Source organism: Ambystoma mexicanum, chromosome 6q (genome assembly GCF_040938575.1).
Source record: "Ambystoma mexicanum isolate Mex_15411 chromosome 6q, UKY_AmexF1_1, whole genome shotgun sequence".
Lineage (NCBI taxonomy): Eukaryota > Metazoa > Chordata > Amphibia > Caudata > Ambystomatidae > Ambystoma > Ambystoma mexicanum.
This window is the reverse complement of record NC_090937.1, coordinates 3,172,381-3,189,251: the sequence shown is the minus strand read 5'-3', so window position 1 is coordinate 3,189,251 and position 16,871 is coordinate 3,172,381. Positions and strand designations below refer to the sequence as shown.

The window sequence follows — 16,871 nt, the reverse complement described above, 5'->3', positions numbered from 1 at the left end:
TTATTGTGAAATAAAACCACATTATAAATTGCAGAGTATTGGTGTTTCCTTTAAAAATAGTTTCCAATTTGGGACGCGCTGCGCTGTGAGAGGATGTGTGTGTTGATATACCGGGTTTATACGTAGGTGATGACTGGGCGCGTTTGGCTACACTGCCCACTAACGTCATGAAAATAGGTGGAGAATATCGCTAGGAATACGGATGTCAGCTTCAGGGGCGGGGGACATGATTAAGTGCCGCAAGGGCAGTTCAACTTAGGGCGATACGGCAACGGATAAGATTAGCACAAGATGGCCACGCCCCGATGCTTGATTTCACATGTGTAAAAGTGAGGAAAACTAAGGTAAGGTGCATACGAAATGTTTTTACGATTGATCACAGATTGCTTTAAACCACATGCCCGAACGATCGGGACAATAAAAAATGTGAGCGCACTATTCCTTTAAACAACATTATTTAACTCCCTCACACTGCCACTGCCAAGTAAAAAGCCCTGCCGCATGAATGTCTGCACACAAATAATAAAATATGTATTACACTAACATAGTCAAACATCTTAGGCGCAATCACCTCAGTGCAAGTGCTGAGCCACAAAATTAAGAAAATATGTACTTTTGACTAGTTTGGCAGGTACCAGAGTCAATAACTCCATTCTTTTGGCCCCATAGGCTTTGCATATTGACTATTATTAAAAGGCACAGGATTATCTTGTCCTCACTGATTTCTGAAATGCAACGTGCAAATTGACATCAGGAGACAAAGACAGTTACAATTGCAAAGCTGGAAACAGTTATTTATTTGGTGCATTTTTTTAAATGAATATCCTGCAAATATCCTGTAAACCATTTCAGCGGTTGTTCCGAGCTTTGTAATTGTTGTTCACTAAACAGGGAGGATATAATACCACTTTATCATATAACAAATGTCACAGATGACCTCAAGAAAACACCAACTCCTGGATGAGGTTTAAGTGTGCTTATTTTCAATTTAGAAACAGGCCTAAAGGGCATCCATCTCTCTCCAACCTCCTAGGGATGGAGAATCCAACCCCAAACTAGGTTTCATTCTACCCCAGATGTGCACCAATGATCAGTAGCCCCTACTATCTAAATGTTATCTATCTATAAGTGATGGCCTAAAGGAATCAGCAACAATAACAATCAGGGACCCCATATGTATAGTACCTTCCAATCACTCTGGGCAATCGCCTGGTCTACCACATCTTTCTATTCTTTTCCCTGCATCTTACTTTCTCTCTTCCATTCTCTTTCTATACTCCCCTTCCTACTCCACCTACTGTTTTCCCTCTCTCTCTCCCCAACACTTCCTCTCCTTTGCCTCCGATGATCATCTACTTCTCGCTTTCACCATCGTACTTTCACTCTCCTCTCTACTGACATTTCTCCTTACAGCCCACTACTACTCAACTGTTACTGCCACCTTCAAGCCACTACTACTCCACCTCCACATTTCTACCACTCTGACCTCTACTCTACCACGTCACCCACTTTCACACCACTATTACTCTACCACACACTCTCCTCAATCACCCTCCTTTCACTTCCTCAGTCACCCTTCACTCCCTCTCTATTCTCCAAGCACCCCTTTCCCTCACACATCTTAAACGCTCACTAACAGTACCACTTTCATTAACCAGCCAATACATCACCTTCTCTATAAACTGCATCCATGATCCTTTCTCCTTCTGGTCTCTTGATTTGTCTCCTCCACCTCCACCTCCGCCTCCGCCTCCTCCTCCTCCTCCTCACACACACCTTTCTGGTTTCTGTTGTCACTTATATCTTACTCCTCTTGCTTCCACTGGCTCTCCCATTTTGGTTCAGATGCCAATTTTTCCCTGCCTTCTCCTGGGATGTGTTACAGGCACCCAAACACATAAGGTGGTCTAAGTCGAGCCCCTTTCTCTCATACTGGACTGACGTGGACCATCACTAGAGGCCCGCTATGATCAAAGTTCCAGGTTGTGTAAGAGGGGTAGGGCTGGCTTTGGTTTCCACCCTGACACTACTGAGCCTTTCACAAAAGGAACAAGTTACTTACCTGTGACTGTTGTTCTCCAGCATGGGTCTGGCATGGATTCAGATGCTCATTAATATTCCCCGTCATCAGGCCGGGAATCCTCGGTATAGAGAAAAAAAAATCAGTATCAGTTTCGTTTCTGATCTGTCTTTCTTAGTAGTAACCAATCACTGGTCTCTGGGTCATACTGCCCCCAGCCAATGACTGCCCTCTCCCTAAGCCCCGCCTCTGGCAGCCATCCTCAGATTTGGTAGCACGTAAAGTGGCAGTATGACCAAGTGAAGAGCTGCAGAGGGGTAGGCGGGAGGGTTCGCATGTGAATCCATGCCAGACCCATGCTGGAGAACAACAGTTACAGGTAAGTAAGTTGTTCCTTCTCCAGCATGGGGTCTGGCATGGATTCACATGCTCATGAATAAGAGAATACATAGCAGTACACACACGCACAACCACGGGAGGTGGAAACAGGCTCCACATTAAGCAATAAAACAACTCAACATTAAGCATCTCTTACATCATCACCAGGCTCACCTTAGGCGAACAGGTTGCGCAGCACTGCTTGGCCGACCCTGGACTCCCGATCGACGCAGTAGAATATTGTGAAGGTGTGCGTCGACCTCCACGTCGCAGCCCTGCAGATGTCCAGCAGGGGCACACCAGACAGGAATGCCATGGTAGCAGCGATCGCTCTGGTCGAATGGGCTCTCGGACGACCGGGCAGCGGTCGGTTTGCCAACCGGTGAGAGTGCTTGGTGCAGCCGGAGAGCCATCTGGAAATGCAAGTCTTCGAGAGAGCCTTCCCTTGAGTCACAGTCCCAAAGTTCACAAACAGCTGTGACGTCTTCCGAAAACTCTTCGTGCGGTCCACGTAGAACTTCAGCGCTCTAGCTACATCCAGCGAGTGCAAAGTCCTCTCGGCCGGCGACAAAGGCGTCGGGAAGAAAACTGGCAACACCAAGGGCTCGTTGAGGTGGAAGTCCGACGGCTCCTTGGGCATAAAGGAGGGGTGCGTCCTCAGCACCACCCTCGTGTCATGAAAAGTCAGGTATGGAGGCTTGCAAGATAGGGCCTGGATCTCTCCCACTCCTCGTGCGGAGGTGATGGCCATGAGGAAAGCTGTCTTCCATGACAGGAACTTCAAAGGCGCTGAATGCATAGGCTCGAATGGGGCCCCCATGAGCCTGGTCAGCACCACATTAAGCTCCCACGCCGGGGCAGGAGCCTTCACCGGCGGGAATGATTGGAATAGACCCTTCATAAATTCCTTCACCAGGCGATGAGACCACAAGGACGCCCGTCCCATAGTCCTGGTATATCGGGAGATTGCAGCCAGATGTATTTTGATGGAGGCGTGAGCCAGTCCAGCTTTGGCCAGCGACAGTAGGTACGGCAGTACTTGAGGGGCCGTAATCCGCAGAGGGTTAATCCTCTGTGCACGGCACCAGACAGAGAACCTTTTCCATTTATGTCCGCAGCACTTGAGAGTTGAGGACGCCCTGGCCTTTGCAAGAACCTCTCTGCAGTCGGCCGGGATGTCGTACCCTCCAAACTCTAGTGCTGCAGGAGCCAGGCCTGCAAGTTCAGCGACTCCAGGTTGTGGTGAAGAATGGTGCCTCCTTCTCTGGAAAGAAGGTCTGCGTCCGTCGGCAGCTTGACTGGTGTGGACGTTGACAGGTCCAGAAGGTCTGGGAACCAGATCTGTCTCGGCCACGCCGGTGTGACGGGACGTCTTGAGCTGGTTGATGAGCCGGAGCAGCAACGGCAGCGGGGGGAACGCATAAAGAAATAGGCCGCCCCAGGAGAACGGGAAAGCATCGCCCATGCTCCTCGTCTGGGGGAACCTGCTGGCGAACCTCCGGCACTTGGAATTCGTCGCCGTCGCGAAGAGATGGATTTGGGGTTCGCCCCATCGTCGGAAGAGTCGATCCACTTGATCCTGCCGTAGTTCCCACTCGTGGCACGAGCGCAGCTCCCTGCTGAGTGAGTCGGCGATCGTGTTTTTTATTCCTGCCAGATGAAGAGGCACCAGAAACATCCCTTGGGTGACGGCCCAATGCCACAGATCCTGGGCTTCCTTGGATAGGGCCGGGGACCTGGTCCCGCTCTGCTTCCGGATGTAGAACATTGTGGTGGTATTGTCGGTGAAGATCCTCACCACCTTGCCCTTGAGGGACGGAAGAAAGGACCGGAGGGCCCAGAACACTGCGCAGAGCTCCAAGATGTTGATGTGGAGTGACTTCTCCCCCGGGAGCCAAAGGCCTCTCGCGTGAAGATCTCCGGAGTGTGCTCCCCAACCTTCCAGGGAGGCGTCCGTCGTCACCGTCACCTGGTGAGCTGGGGTCTGAAAGTCCATGCCCGCCGACAGATGGGAGCGGGTACCCCACCACCGGATCGCCTGACGGAACGTCTCGTTGAGAGGGATCCTGTCCTCGAAGCTGCCCGTCGACTGGACCCAGCGGGCGTCGAGGAACTCTTGTAAGGGGCGCATCCGAAGCCTGCAAAGGCGCACCAGATAAATGCAGGAGGACATCATCCCGAGGAGGGACTTGATAGATCTTACCCTGGCCATGTCCGTGGCCAGCAGACGCTGCACCTTGCCCAGAATGGTCCTGGTCCTTTCCTCCGACGGCGAGGCCAGCCGTGCCACTGCGTCGAGCTTGGCTCCCAGAAACAGGGCCACTTGCGACGGAACCAGGTGGGATTTTGGAAAGTTGATGGAGAATCCCAGGTCCGTGAGCAGTTGGACGGTCTTTGCAGTGTGCTCCACGGCGAGCTCCCATGTCCTTGCCCGGATGAGTCAGTCGTCCAGGTAGGGGTAGACGTGGATCCCCTGTAGGTGCCGCCGGGCCGCCACCGGTGCGAGGCACTTGGTGAACACCCTGGGTGCCGACTTCAATCCGAACGGGAGGGCCTTGAACTGGTAGTGCCGCCCTTGGACCACGAACCGGAGGAGCTTTCGGTGTCTTTTTAGAATGGGGATGTGGAAGTACGCATCCTCCAAGTCCAACGACGGCAGGAAATCGCCCTCCTCCAGCTGTCCCAGCACGTGCTGGAGGGTGACCATACGGAACTTCTGTGCCTTGATGTACTTGTTCAGTCGTCGCAGGTCCAGGATGGGGCGCCATCCTCCTGTCTTCTTTTTTACGAGGAAGTACCTTGAGTAAACTCCGGAGCCCCGAAGCCTCTTTGGGACGAGCTCAATGGCACCCTTCTTGAGCATCGCCCTTACTTCCAACAGTAGTTGAGGGACGTGATTTTCCTTCCTTGCCACGGGTGGAACGCGAGGGCACTTCTTCTGAAACTCGAGGGCGTGCCCTTGGGCCAGGGCGTCCAGCACCCAACGGTCGGTGGAGATGGACTCCCACACGCTGATGAAGCTCGCCAGCCGGCCTCCCCACGGTCGGTTCAATCTTGTTTGGAGGCCACCTTGCCTCCTTGACCTCCCTGTCGACGACGGGCACCACCCGACTTGCCGCGTCCCCTGTAGGCTTCCTGGGATGAAGATCTTGCCGCTTGGCAGTACGTGGAGGAGCCACTGCCGGCCGAAAGGACGGCCTTCATTGTTGGAGCACTCCCAGTGCCCGGGCAGTCTCTGTGTCTGTCTTGATGGCCTGATGGGACTCATCAACCGCCTTCCCAAACAGGTTGTTTCCGTCGAAGGGCATGTCCAAAACCTTGGTTTGTACGTCCTGGCGGAAATCCGTGGCCTTGAGCCATCCTCGTCGTCTCAAGCAAACGCTGTTGCCCAACTGACGGAAACCAGTGTCGGCGATGTCCGTTGCCACCGTGATGGAGTGGTCCGAAGCAATCTCACCTTCCTGTAGGATTTCAAAGGCCTCAGCCCTTTTGGCGTCCGGAAGGAAGTCCAACAGAGGGGCGATTTTGAAACCACAACTCCCTGTCGTAGCGGGCAACGATAGTCAGGGCGTTGGCCGCCTTGATAGTCGTCGCTGCGGATGAGATGATCCGTCGTGCCATCGTATCCAGCTTCCTGCCCTCGCCGTTCGGCGGGGAAGTTGATGTCGAGGCCGATGTCCCCCCAGCTTTCTTCTTTGCCGCTGCCGAGACGACCGAATCTGGGGTAGGTTGCGCCCGAAGGCACAAGGGGGCAGCGTCGGGGACCCGGTACTTCTTCTCGTACCGGTCCCTCTTTGCCGGCGCTGTGGCAGGGTTCTTGAGGAGGGCGAGCCCCTCATCCCAGATGTCATCAAGAAGCGGTACAGCGAGGACCGTCTTCCTTTTAGCCTCGCGCCATTGGTAAAGGAACCCTTCCTTCTTCTTCTCTTCTGGGCAGAGCTGGAAGAGGTCGGATGCCCTGGAAATCATGGCATAAAAGGATCCAATCTCGTCGGGCGGGGACGCCCGAGCAGGGGGCAAGGGGGACACGTCCCGTCGTCGCCTCCGTCGTCATCTCTACCTGTCGTAGCCGTGTCTGTGTCTGTATCATCCCCGTGGGTAGTAGACTGGGGGAAAGGCAGAGCAGGCCACAGAGGTGGGAGAGGTGGTGTAGGATGCGTCCTCCTCCTCTTATGCGGTGGACTTTCCGAAGGTCCTGGCTCCGGTTCCCCCGTCGGGTCTGGCTCAGGTACCTCCGTCGGTGGGAGGGGCAACCTTGTCCTTATCTCTGAGCATTTTGAATCGCTGACAAAATGGCCGCTGAAGTATCCTGCAGCGCCAGAAACGACGGGCGCGAGGGCTCTTGAGGAGCCTCGTCGGCGACACCGTCGCTCTCGTCGTCGCCCTCGTCGGGATCCCTCCCGATGGGCTGGGCCTCTTACACGACTTCGATGAGCTCTTCAGAGGTCGTGTCCGTATCCACGATGGCCACAAGCCCCTCCCCCCACCGTTTCCGACGAGGACTTCGTGGGGGTCTTCTCAATGGGCCTGAACGACGACTCCCTCTGCGGTGGCAGGGAGACTCTGGGTCCTGAGGTCGCCTCCGCTGGTGTAACCTCCACAGGCTGAGCCAGGGCCACGCGACATCCTCAATCGAGGTCTTAGCAGGGTGAATTAAGGCCATCGTCACCTTCTGTACGCCTGGGGCCTTCACCTTGGGGGGAGGGTCCGAGCCTCGCTCCCCCTCTGCGGGAAACTTCGAGATCGACCGGGGCCTCTCCAGAAGTTTCGCCGGGTTCTCGGACTTCCTCTTACCCGAGCCAGAGCGTTGGCTCGTGGTTGATGGCGCCGGGGAGGATGCGCCCTGCCTGGCAGCCAAGGAGCCCGACCGTTCGGCGCTCCCGGTACCCGCGGACTCGCGGTGCTTAGCCTTTTGTTGGGCCCCCGTCGCTTAGAAGATCGCTCAGACTTCTTTTTCTTCTTCTCACCTGATGGGCTCTTCCCTTCCAGCCAGTTGGCGAGACGGAGGTGGCGATCCTTCATGGTCCGCTCCGACATGTTCCCACAAAATGCACAGTCCTTCTCCGTGTGCATCTTGTCCTCATGGAGACAGTAAAGGCATAACGAATGCTCGTTCGCCTTGAAAACATTCTGAAGCTGGCATCCAGGGCAGGTCCTGAACAGCTTCCCGGGCGTCGAGCTTCCTTTCTCCTGGGCCATGTCCGGGGTAGGCCTCGGAACTTCTGGAATCCTCCAAAAGCGTAACTCGCCGAAATCTTCACCCTTGAGGGGTGTAGAAAACTCTGAAACGGATCCCCGTTGATCGGATGTAGAAACGGTGGAGCTTGAGGATCTATTTAACTGAAAAATGAGAAAAATCTCCTGAAAAAGCGCGAAAACGCAGCAAAAGCTCGAGAGCTACAGCACGAGGGCTCCCAACACTTGAACGTATGGTAAAAATCTGAGGATGGCTGCCAGAGGCGGGGCTTAGGGAGAGGGCAGTCATTGGCTGAGGGCAGTATGACCCAGAGACCAGTGATTGGTTACTACTAAGAAAGACATCAGAAACAAAACTGATACTGATTTTTTTTTTTCTATACCGAGGATTCCCTGCCTGAGCATGTGGATCCATGCCCAGACCCCATGCTGGAGAAAGCTGTTTAAACTGAAATGGACCTATTTAATTCAGTTTTTAAAAAAGCCTATATTGGTGAACGTCCATTGATGGTGATGCAGAGTGTGTGCCATTAAAGCAACCTGACAATATCTCAGACCACAGCTGTAGACTAAGGAGGAAATCAATAAAGAAAATTCAGAAATTGGGAACTAGATGAAGTGACTGGAATCAATAATGTCGGTTTGTTTGAAGTAGCATTCTGTGAGGTAAGTACCAAGCAGGACAACAGTGTAAGTATACAAATCAGGGCTTTATTGAAGATTCAAGTACAGAATACCAAAATAGGCAGCCAGCAGGTAATTCATATTCTCTGATCTCCACTGCTACGCTAGGAAACACACACACACACACACACACACACACACACACACACACACACACACACACACACACTTACTTCACCAGTTATCGATGCGTTCACATGCAGAATACCAGACACCTCAATTTCTGTGAAAAAAAGAAAAGGCAATGCATGGTGCCTACACAGCATACATGAAGGTAACATCACGTACAATATTTGTAAGGAAAAGCAGTCACTCAGGAAACAACTCACACTCCAGGAAAGCAATAGTCAGCAATTGGCACCGACATGGAAACAAACACAAAGCACTATACTCAACAGACAGACATCAAGCCTTCTACAAAGGAAAAACAGACTAACCACCCGACAAAAAGAAACAGATAACGGAAATGAATGACAGAAAGTTACTTACAAGATATGAAATCAAATACGAAACAAACATGCACAGGAATGGAGCAGTCAATTTGGCACATTTAGATGTGGAGTTGCGAACTCCACATCCAAATGGAGAAAACAGATGCTTTAAGGTACCCAGGAAAGTGAAAAGACGGTATGAACACCATCTGAATGCACGCAAAAATTGAAAGCAAGGCTAAAATTAGTAAGACTTCTCAAAACGAAGGACAAGTGTCCATCCAGACAGAGGGGTGGGGGGGAAGGAAACTGTGCCCACTCACATACCATTAAATTACACTCAACAATGTGAAATGAGGTTAAGCACCAACTCCAAACCACCAAAATATACACCACTTCAATGCAAGCACTCGATAAAAAAAACATGCAGCACACTAAATAAAAATGGAAATCCCCCCACAGTATAAAAGAAGCAAAACAAATTTGCTATGATAGGTGCAAATTTACCAAAAATTGTCAAACAAGAGTTCTTAGCCTACTAATAAAGAAATATGTATTCAGATACGAAATACAAAGCAGAATGGGAAAGCATAAGGGCAAACAATGATGGTGACAATTATACGTCAGGAAACGAGGACACAATTGTCTGTAACCTGTGGGAAAAAATAGCATGTAAAATAAACGTGTCAACATAAACATAGGAAGAACTGGAGAAAGCCAATGCAAACCCAAATAGCCCAAAGTCAGAGACACATGAGGAACATGTCATATAAAGTAATGCTGTGATTGGGTACGCTTAATACAAAACATCTGCCAATTCCTCCAATAGAGAACATGTTACAGTGCGCCATAAATCAGGGAAAATGTGAAAAGTGAAAATTATAAGACAGCGACACAAACTCCATGCCACACACTCAATGAAAGAGAATGCCCCCAACAGTGAACACAATCCTTAGGGAGAGGGTTAAAGCCAATAGTGGCTCAAAAATAATATATACAATAACGTTCCAAAATCCATCCATACAAAGTGGCACAGGAAATCATTAGGTTGACCGGAAAACAATTAAATTAGCTAATACATCACATGTGTCCATGAGATGCAACATTGTCCCCATCAAAAGGAAACGTTGACATTGAAGGAGGCATATTAAATCATGTGTAATGAAGGGCACCAACTGCAAAAACTTTGAGAGACAAACTAGTTCCAAGACATCACAACATCAATGTGACAACCCAAGCAAAGGACAGAGCTCCGACTCCCCCATCGTTCTCATGCGAGAACGCTGCAGCACATGAGTGTTACTCAGTGAGGTTCCAACGACCACTGGAATGTGAAGCTTATTGGCCCTTCTTATCCAATTTATCTCCTTCAAGTTGAGGGTTCCTCTGCCTTTCTGGCCTTTGACTCAATTGTCTCTGTCCATACATTTCAAGAGCAGGTGCCTCACACATCCCTGGTGTTGTGGGAGTCTGGGTGACCAGAGCCCTTATTTGTTCAGGACTTACATGTGGGCTTCATGGGGTCTTGTACCCTACAACTCACTTGGGTGTTAAATCTCATCAATAGGTGGTTCAGTGGACATAGCCGTCAGGGAGACAGTCCCTGGAGCGTACCCTTGCTAGGCTTCCTCACAATTATTCCATTCCTACCTCTCCGATTCCTAAACAGTTTCCTTGATCCGGTCTTGTTCCCCTTCCCAACCTCCTGTCCTACTCTCTGGCCGACCAGGCCTGCCGGAACATTCCTGCTCTGGCTATCTGAGAGATGGTGCCCCCTCTTCACGTCAGTCCTTTCTTTACCAACTGATGTTCTTATGTCTTCTTTCACCTCTTAGGATGTCAACACCTGGTCTATGTGGGTCTCTCTGCTTTCTGTGGCTACTTCTAATCCTCCACCTCCTTCTGTCCACTTTTGCCATCTGATGTTACCACATCTTCATTCACCCTATTAGCTCGCACCACCTCCTCTTCCTACTCCTGCTCCTGCTCACCATTGCTGCCTGCGTGCCAGTCTTCTCCATCCCTCTAGCCTCTGCTTCTTCAACCTACACGGAGCAAATGGGGCTGGGTGCATTTATGCTGTGCTCTATCCTGCCTAAGGATGGAACCTTCAGTGAGGGTCTGTAGCTATGGTTTGTAATTGTGCAAGAGTTGTGATTGATTGATGAGTACTTGGGGCTGCTTTGGGATGGCCTGGACAAGTCTGTACCTTGCCTATCTGTGGTCCTGAATGTACGTTTTCATCCCCTGACCCCACCCGGGTGCTCCCTGTTATGAGCCAGGGTCTATTTTATTCTCACCTTGTGAATTAGGAGCTGTGGTTAAATTTGATTATCTCTTTGTTTCTATCTTTACATTGTGTGTGCAGTGAAATGGAAACAGTGCATCCCCAGCATGTGGCTCTGTTGCTTGATCTATGTGAAAAACCTGCAGTCAAAACGCCTGAGTCCCAAAAGTGCGAAGCTGACATCTTTGCATTTGAAAATGTTACATACGTTTGTTTTATATTTGTCCACCACTTTTCATGTAATGTTAGTGGGAGACACTCCAAAAACCCATAATGCCGAACTACAGGAGCGAGGGACACCCCTGCTCCTCCGGTTCGGCATTATGGGATTCAAAATGTTCTACTATGCCGAATATGCACAAAATGTGCATACAGCATTTTTATTTCGTTATTGTCTGCCACTCCCCTCTTTTGCCAGGCAACAAGCAATGGTGCTGCTGTACATTTTTTCCACATTTCAGTAGCCACAGATAAGTAACATTGCATCCGCTAAACTGCAGATTTCACTGTTGCTCCCACAAACTTTATGAAATTATTTATTCGGGTGAAGTTGCAACTGTATTAAAATACATGCTACCATTGTCAAATGAAGGGAAATACTTTCCTTTAAGGTGCCCTTTTCTATGTTGTTCATTCAGACTCTATCAGTTGGGATATGGTGTCTTCATGTTGTCCTGCAAGGTCTCACAATGTTAATGTTAAAGGTTTTTATACCGCGTACAGGTGCCACTTGTGTGGTATCTTGGCGCTCTGGTGGTTCTGTAAAAAAAAATAATTAGGGGGAGGGTAAGGTTAGTGGGAGGAGCAGGAAAAGAGCAAAGGAGCTGTGATGTGCTGTGGGCAGCTACAGTTCGGATGCACCATTCACTGAGCCTGGGTGCGAGATCCGGAGGCAGATGTCATGTGGTGTTGTGCAAGGTTGTGTCTCCCATGCCTTGTGGTTTAGGTGTTGTGAAGTATGTGTGGTTTGCTGTGCTGAGGAGTTCTGTTTGTCTTAGGAGGAGGGTTGGGTGTTAGTATTAGCTGTGGGAAAAGGCAAATCAACCCAGTTCACCTCGATATTACAAATGGCTGAGCAACATATTTCACCTAGATTTGAGAAATGGCTAATCAATACAATTCGCCTAGATATGATAAATTGCTAAGCAATACAATTAACCTAGATGTGAGAAAAAGCTAAGCAATACAATTCGCCTAAATGTGAGAAATGGATGAACAATGCAATTCCCCTAGATGTGAGAAATGGCTGAGCAATACAATTCGCCCAGATGTGAAAAATGGCTGAGCAATACAATTCGCCTAGGTGTAGGAGGCTAACACATTATGGCTGTATGAGGGGTGTGGTTTCGCATGATTGTGGGTGAATGCATTGGATTGTAGGCTTATGGGTGGTGAGGTAAGAGAGAAAAGTAATAAGAAGGGTCACAAGGGGGTCTGTGCAGGGTAAAGGCTGTCCTAATCTTGGAATGGGGAGAGTTCAGAGCCTGCCAAGACTGCCCTGTGGTAAGGCAATGTGATTGTTTCCTGGCACGTGACAAGGAACAAGGTAGTGTCACCAGAGCACCCACTTCATCCCGCACTGGGGCCCAACATTCACTACCTCGGGACAGCACCCGCCCTGAGTCACCACTAAGTTGGTCATTGCCATGCAGGGTACTTTCACAGAGCACACCAACCAACATTCAACCACCTCTACATTTATTCACAACCAGAAATCAGGGCTAAAAGCTGCTCGATACACAGAGAAGAGGTGGTGATGGCAGGAAAGAGACAGAGGCTACACTTGCTTCTATGCAGCCGGATGATGGTATGCTAGCATCCTCAACAGGAAAATAGTAAGAAATCAACTGTCTTTTGAGAAGGATGGTGATCAAATTACTTTCGGTCACTGAAGATTAAATATTGCTTGGTGCAGAGTCGACATCTTGTCCTTTATTCAACATACAGGTGAGCAAAAATCCAACATTCCCTATTGATTACATACTTCCAAATGATGCTTTAGTATAAATGAATACTTTTATTTTGCCATGAATCTATTATAGAATATTATATCTAAAGCAATGTATTGCATGATCATCTTCTCTTCTTCAATCATGGTGTTAACAGATGCCTTTTTACCCCATTATTCAAGAGATTTAATCTGTTTCCACAGCTTCGACATGAAATGTTTTTAGATTATCTTGACTACAACCCCTGTGTAATGCAAGTTGACGTAACTAATCTAATACACACATTCATAATCTCCAAATGATCCAATTTAAAATAATGTAAAAAGCTGTACAAATAAGATAGCTGTACATAATAAGTATTGAAGGACAGTCACTGCTCCAAGTAGGCACTATGGCCATAAAAGGTGTGCTAAAGGTTACATTCTGTCTTGCTTAGTGATGGACTGCACCCTCAACATACACATTTAACATAACCAGGAGGTTGCAACTTTTGCATTTAACCAAGGACATGCTCTTACAACATCTCTAATGAAATAATGAAAACTTGAATCACACCTGATGACATTATAGTCAAATACGTCCAATGGAAAATGGCTGTAGCCCTTCAATGGGGACTACAAGGCCTCCCAACATAACGTTAATATAGCAGCCATTAGTAAACTCCATTCGCCAATATTTGATTTGGTAATCAAGATTTCCTACTATATATTATGTGGAGTAATTATGCAGTTTCTTTCTCACTGCCCTGCATACACCTCTGAACACAACACAATCCAGGGATTCTTCTGTAGTACAAGGGTTACAAAATCCAACTCCTGATTTTCTGTTTATTAAGGTTCCTTGATATTTTCTAAATAAATATAGGAAGGTGGGCACCACTCTTGAGCAGGTAGGTAAATCTATCAATATCTAAATCTATCTTTTTCAACCAGTAGATTTTAGTTTTGGAGCAAACAGGTAAAAAATCCCTTAGCACAAGGGTGTGTTTTGCCACAAAAAAGTTTCAGAGAATCCCCATTACCGACCAGATGCTCAAAGAAATATTGAATCATACATGAATTTAGTTCGATGTAGTTCTTATTGTCTTCAATAATATTCCTTGTACCGCAATATGTAAACTCAGCACTCATTTATTCCCTCATTAAAATGCAGTATGCACTGCAGAAGCTAATACATTTCGGAACAGAGTCCGCCATCAGGGCAAAAAGCTATTCACCAAACAAGTTACAAGAACATGATATGTCAACAAGATGTAGCATGATGTGTTGTAATACAAGTATCAGAAAAACACGAGAAAATGGCGCAAACAAACAAAAAAATAAAAAAATAAGGATGTACAAATCTTATTAGTGTCAATACAATGCACCATGATAAATAACATATGTGTATCATGTACTCATGATTTACCTGCATCCTATGCATAGCCACATGTACAACTAAAGTTAAGGTAAAAAGAACACAAGAAAAACAAAAAACGAATGTGATACGTATGTTAACACAAACCCCAACCCGGAGTTCTTAATTAAATGTAACTGAATGTTTTACCTGAGGTTTCTTTTAACCAATTTTATGGTTGTTAAAAGCACTAAATGGTGTTGAAAAATGGGAGAGAAAAGTGGTGCAAAAGGTATGGTAAATATTCTGCTAAAAACCGAGCCTTTTGGATATTCACACAATAGTGTCTATGCTTAGCCATTTACCTGTTGCCTAATGGCTCACTGAACGGAATCGGGAGTCTGGATCAGGGTATAGGCCGTGCTGCTGCTGCAGCCAGGTTTTACCGGCTTATGGTTACTCAGCGCTTGCGATGTGACGTCACTACCGCCTCGCGTTCAACATTCGTTTAAGTAGAATTCGGATTGTCAACATAGCGCATTACTCAGTGGCTCCAATTCAATGGATGTAAACAAAAATGTGTCCCCACATAATATGAAATATCGTGTGACCTTTTAAACATTTGCCAATGGCTGAAAACCATAGTGATAAAACACAGGTATGTCATAACATATTCAATATTGCAAACAGTGTACGCCTTGACTGATGAATACCTGCTAAGATTTAGCATGAGATGATGCTTGTTATATATACTAGCATGTAACACCTATCACGATCACTATGAAGTTGAATATCTAGAACATTGGTGCAAATGTTGGCTGCAATTGTATCATCTACTACTGAACGAACAGTTGATACATTCAAATAAGATATGTCCTATAAATACCCATAAAAAAAGACATAGCCAAAAGGCTGTTTAATTCCTCAATGCTTAAATGTGATCAATCATAAAAACATTTCCTATGCACCTTACCACAAAAATATCATCAATGTAACGCAACCAGAGGAGCCTGAGAAACTTGGAAAGAAAAACCGCAGTGTTTTCAAACACAATAACGTTGTATTTATGTTTGCGGTAGCTTCAAAAGCTACCGCAAACATAAATGCGTTTTTAAAGCTGCGGTTTTATTTATAAGTTTTCCGGGCTCCTCCAGCCCGGAAAACTTAGAAAAAATCTGCAGCTAGTGTTTATTTTTATTAAAAAAATAGCACTTAACGAGATGCAGCTGCAGCTTTTCTGCCTGTAGTCTCCGGTCTCCGTCCTCAGAGTTCCGGCACCAATGAAGGAAAAGCCACCCAGTGGTAGCTTTTGTTTACTACAGCTGGCTGGCTTTTCCTTCATTAGTGCCGCAAAAGCCAAAGCAAGCACAGCGGCGGGCATCCATTTCAGAAAATGGATGCCCCCATGTGCTTCCCTTTGAGCTTCATTTTCTCAAAATTTTACGTAGGGACTTAAAAAAAAAAAGTGGCAATCGATTTTTTTATTATTGCCCATCTTTTTGTGCAATAAACATTTTTGGGGGAACCATTCCTTTAAAACTGAATAAGATGGATTTATTTTATTTTAATGGAATTTCAGAATAAAGCAACTATACCGGAAAGAGAGAAAGATCTTTACAAAGTGGACTTTACAGAGAAGGAATATCAACTCATCTTACATTTGAGCAGCCTGTTTAAAAAAATTAAAAAAAAAACACATCATATACCACACAGACACAGAAGGTATAAGGTGAGACTTGGCAAAAGAAAGGTGGTGGTGGGGGTGGGTCATGCAGGGTAATCGCAGCGGTGTCTGCATTCCCGGGAACAGTGCCCACATCACGTCTGAGCTCTCAGAGTACACGGTGCATTCTTAAAACATTGTCTCATTCAGCTAGCACCTTAGCAATGTATCCCCACATGTTTCTGTATTTTCAGGAAGCCTTCCTTCTACCAAACGGGACTGTCTGATGGAACCCCAGTTGATTACTTTCTACTACCCAGACACAGGTTCGAGGGAGCATGGGCAGGAGTGGGGTTCTCTTTCAGATTCTCAAAATATTTTTTTTCCTGCTCGTCACTGCACGGAATAAGAATTAATTCTTACACCAACTCAGATCTTCCATTATTCTGTCCCACAACAAAGTAATCATCTGAGCTTTTAGGGTTATTTAACCAAGGATAGGATTTAATCGATTAGTCATTTCTCTCCAAACAGACTGGACTCTGTATCAACCCCAAACAATTTGCGAAATTCATGTCTGATCTTCCACAAGCCTAGCAAATGCTATTAGCTCAAAGCCCATGTGCAAACTAACATTCAGAATTCAAGAATATATGAAAAATTGTTCTTCGATATATGTGTACTAGATTGTGGTCCAGACAGGATTAAAAGTGTATTTGCATAACATGGATTTTAAATGTTCTAAAATCAAGGTCCTTAGAGTGTCTTTCTTTTACAAATGGACAAGTTAACTGGTAACACAAATCTGGCATAATTCCTCTTTGTTTTAATTAAAACGTTATTCATTTTTGTATAACAATTCAGTTCAATACAAGTAGGACTAGATCATACTAACAGATTAAAAAGACTTTATATCATGTTTTACCTT

At 47.0% G+C, this 16,871-nt stretch overlaps 1 protein-coding gene across 2 annotated transcripts in view; it reads right to left on the bottom strand.

Moving 5' to 3' along the window:
• TSTD2 (thiosulfate sulfurtransferase like domain containing 2) overlaps nt 1-16,871 on the bottom strand; it is a 784,131-nt gene that overhangs the window by 52,085 nt on the left and 715,175 nt on the right. The window lies entirely within an intron of this gene.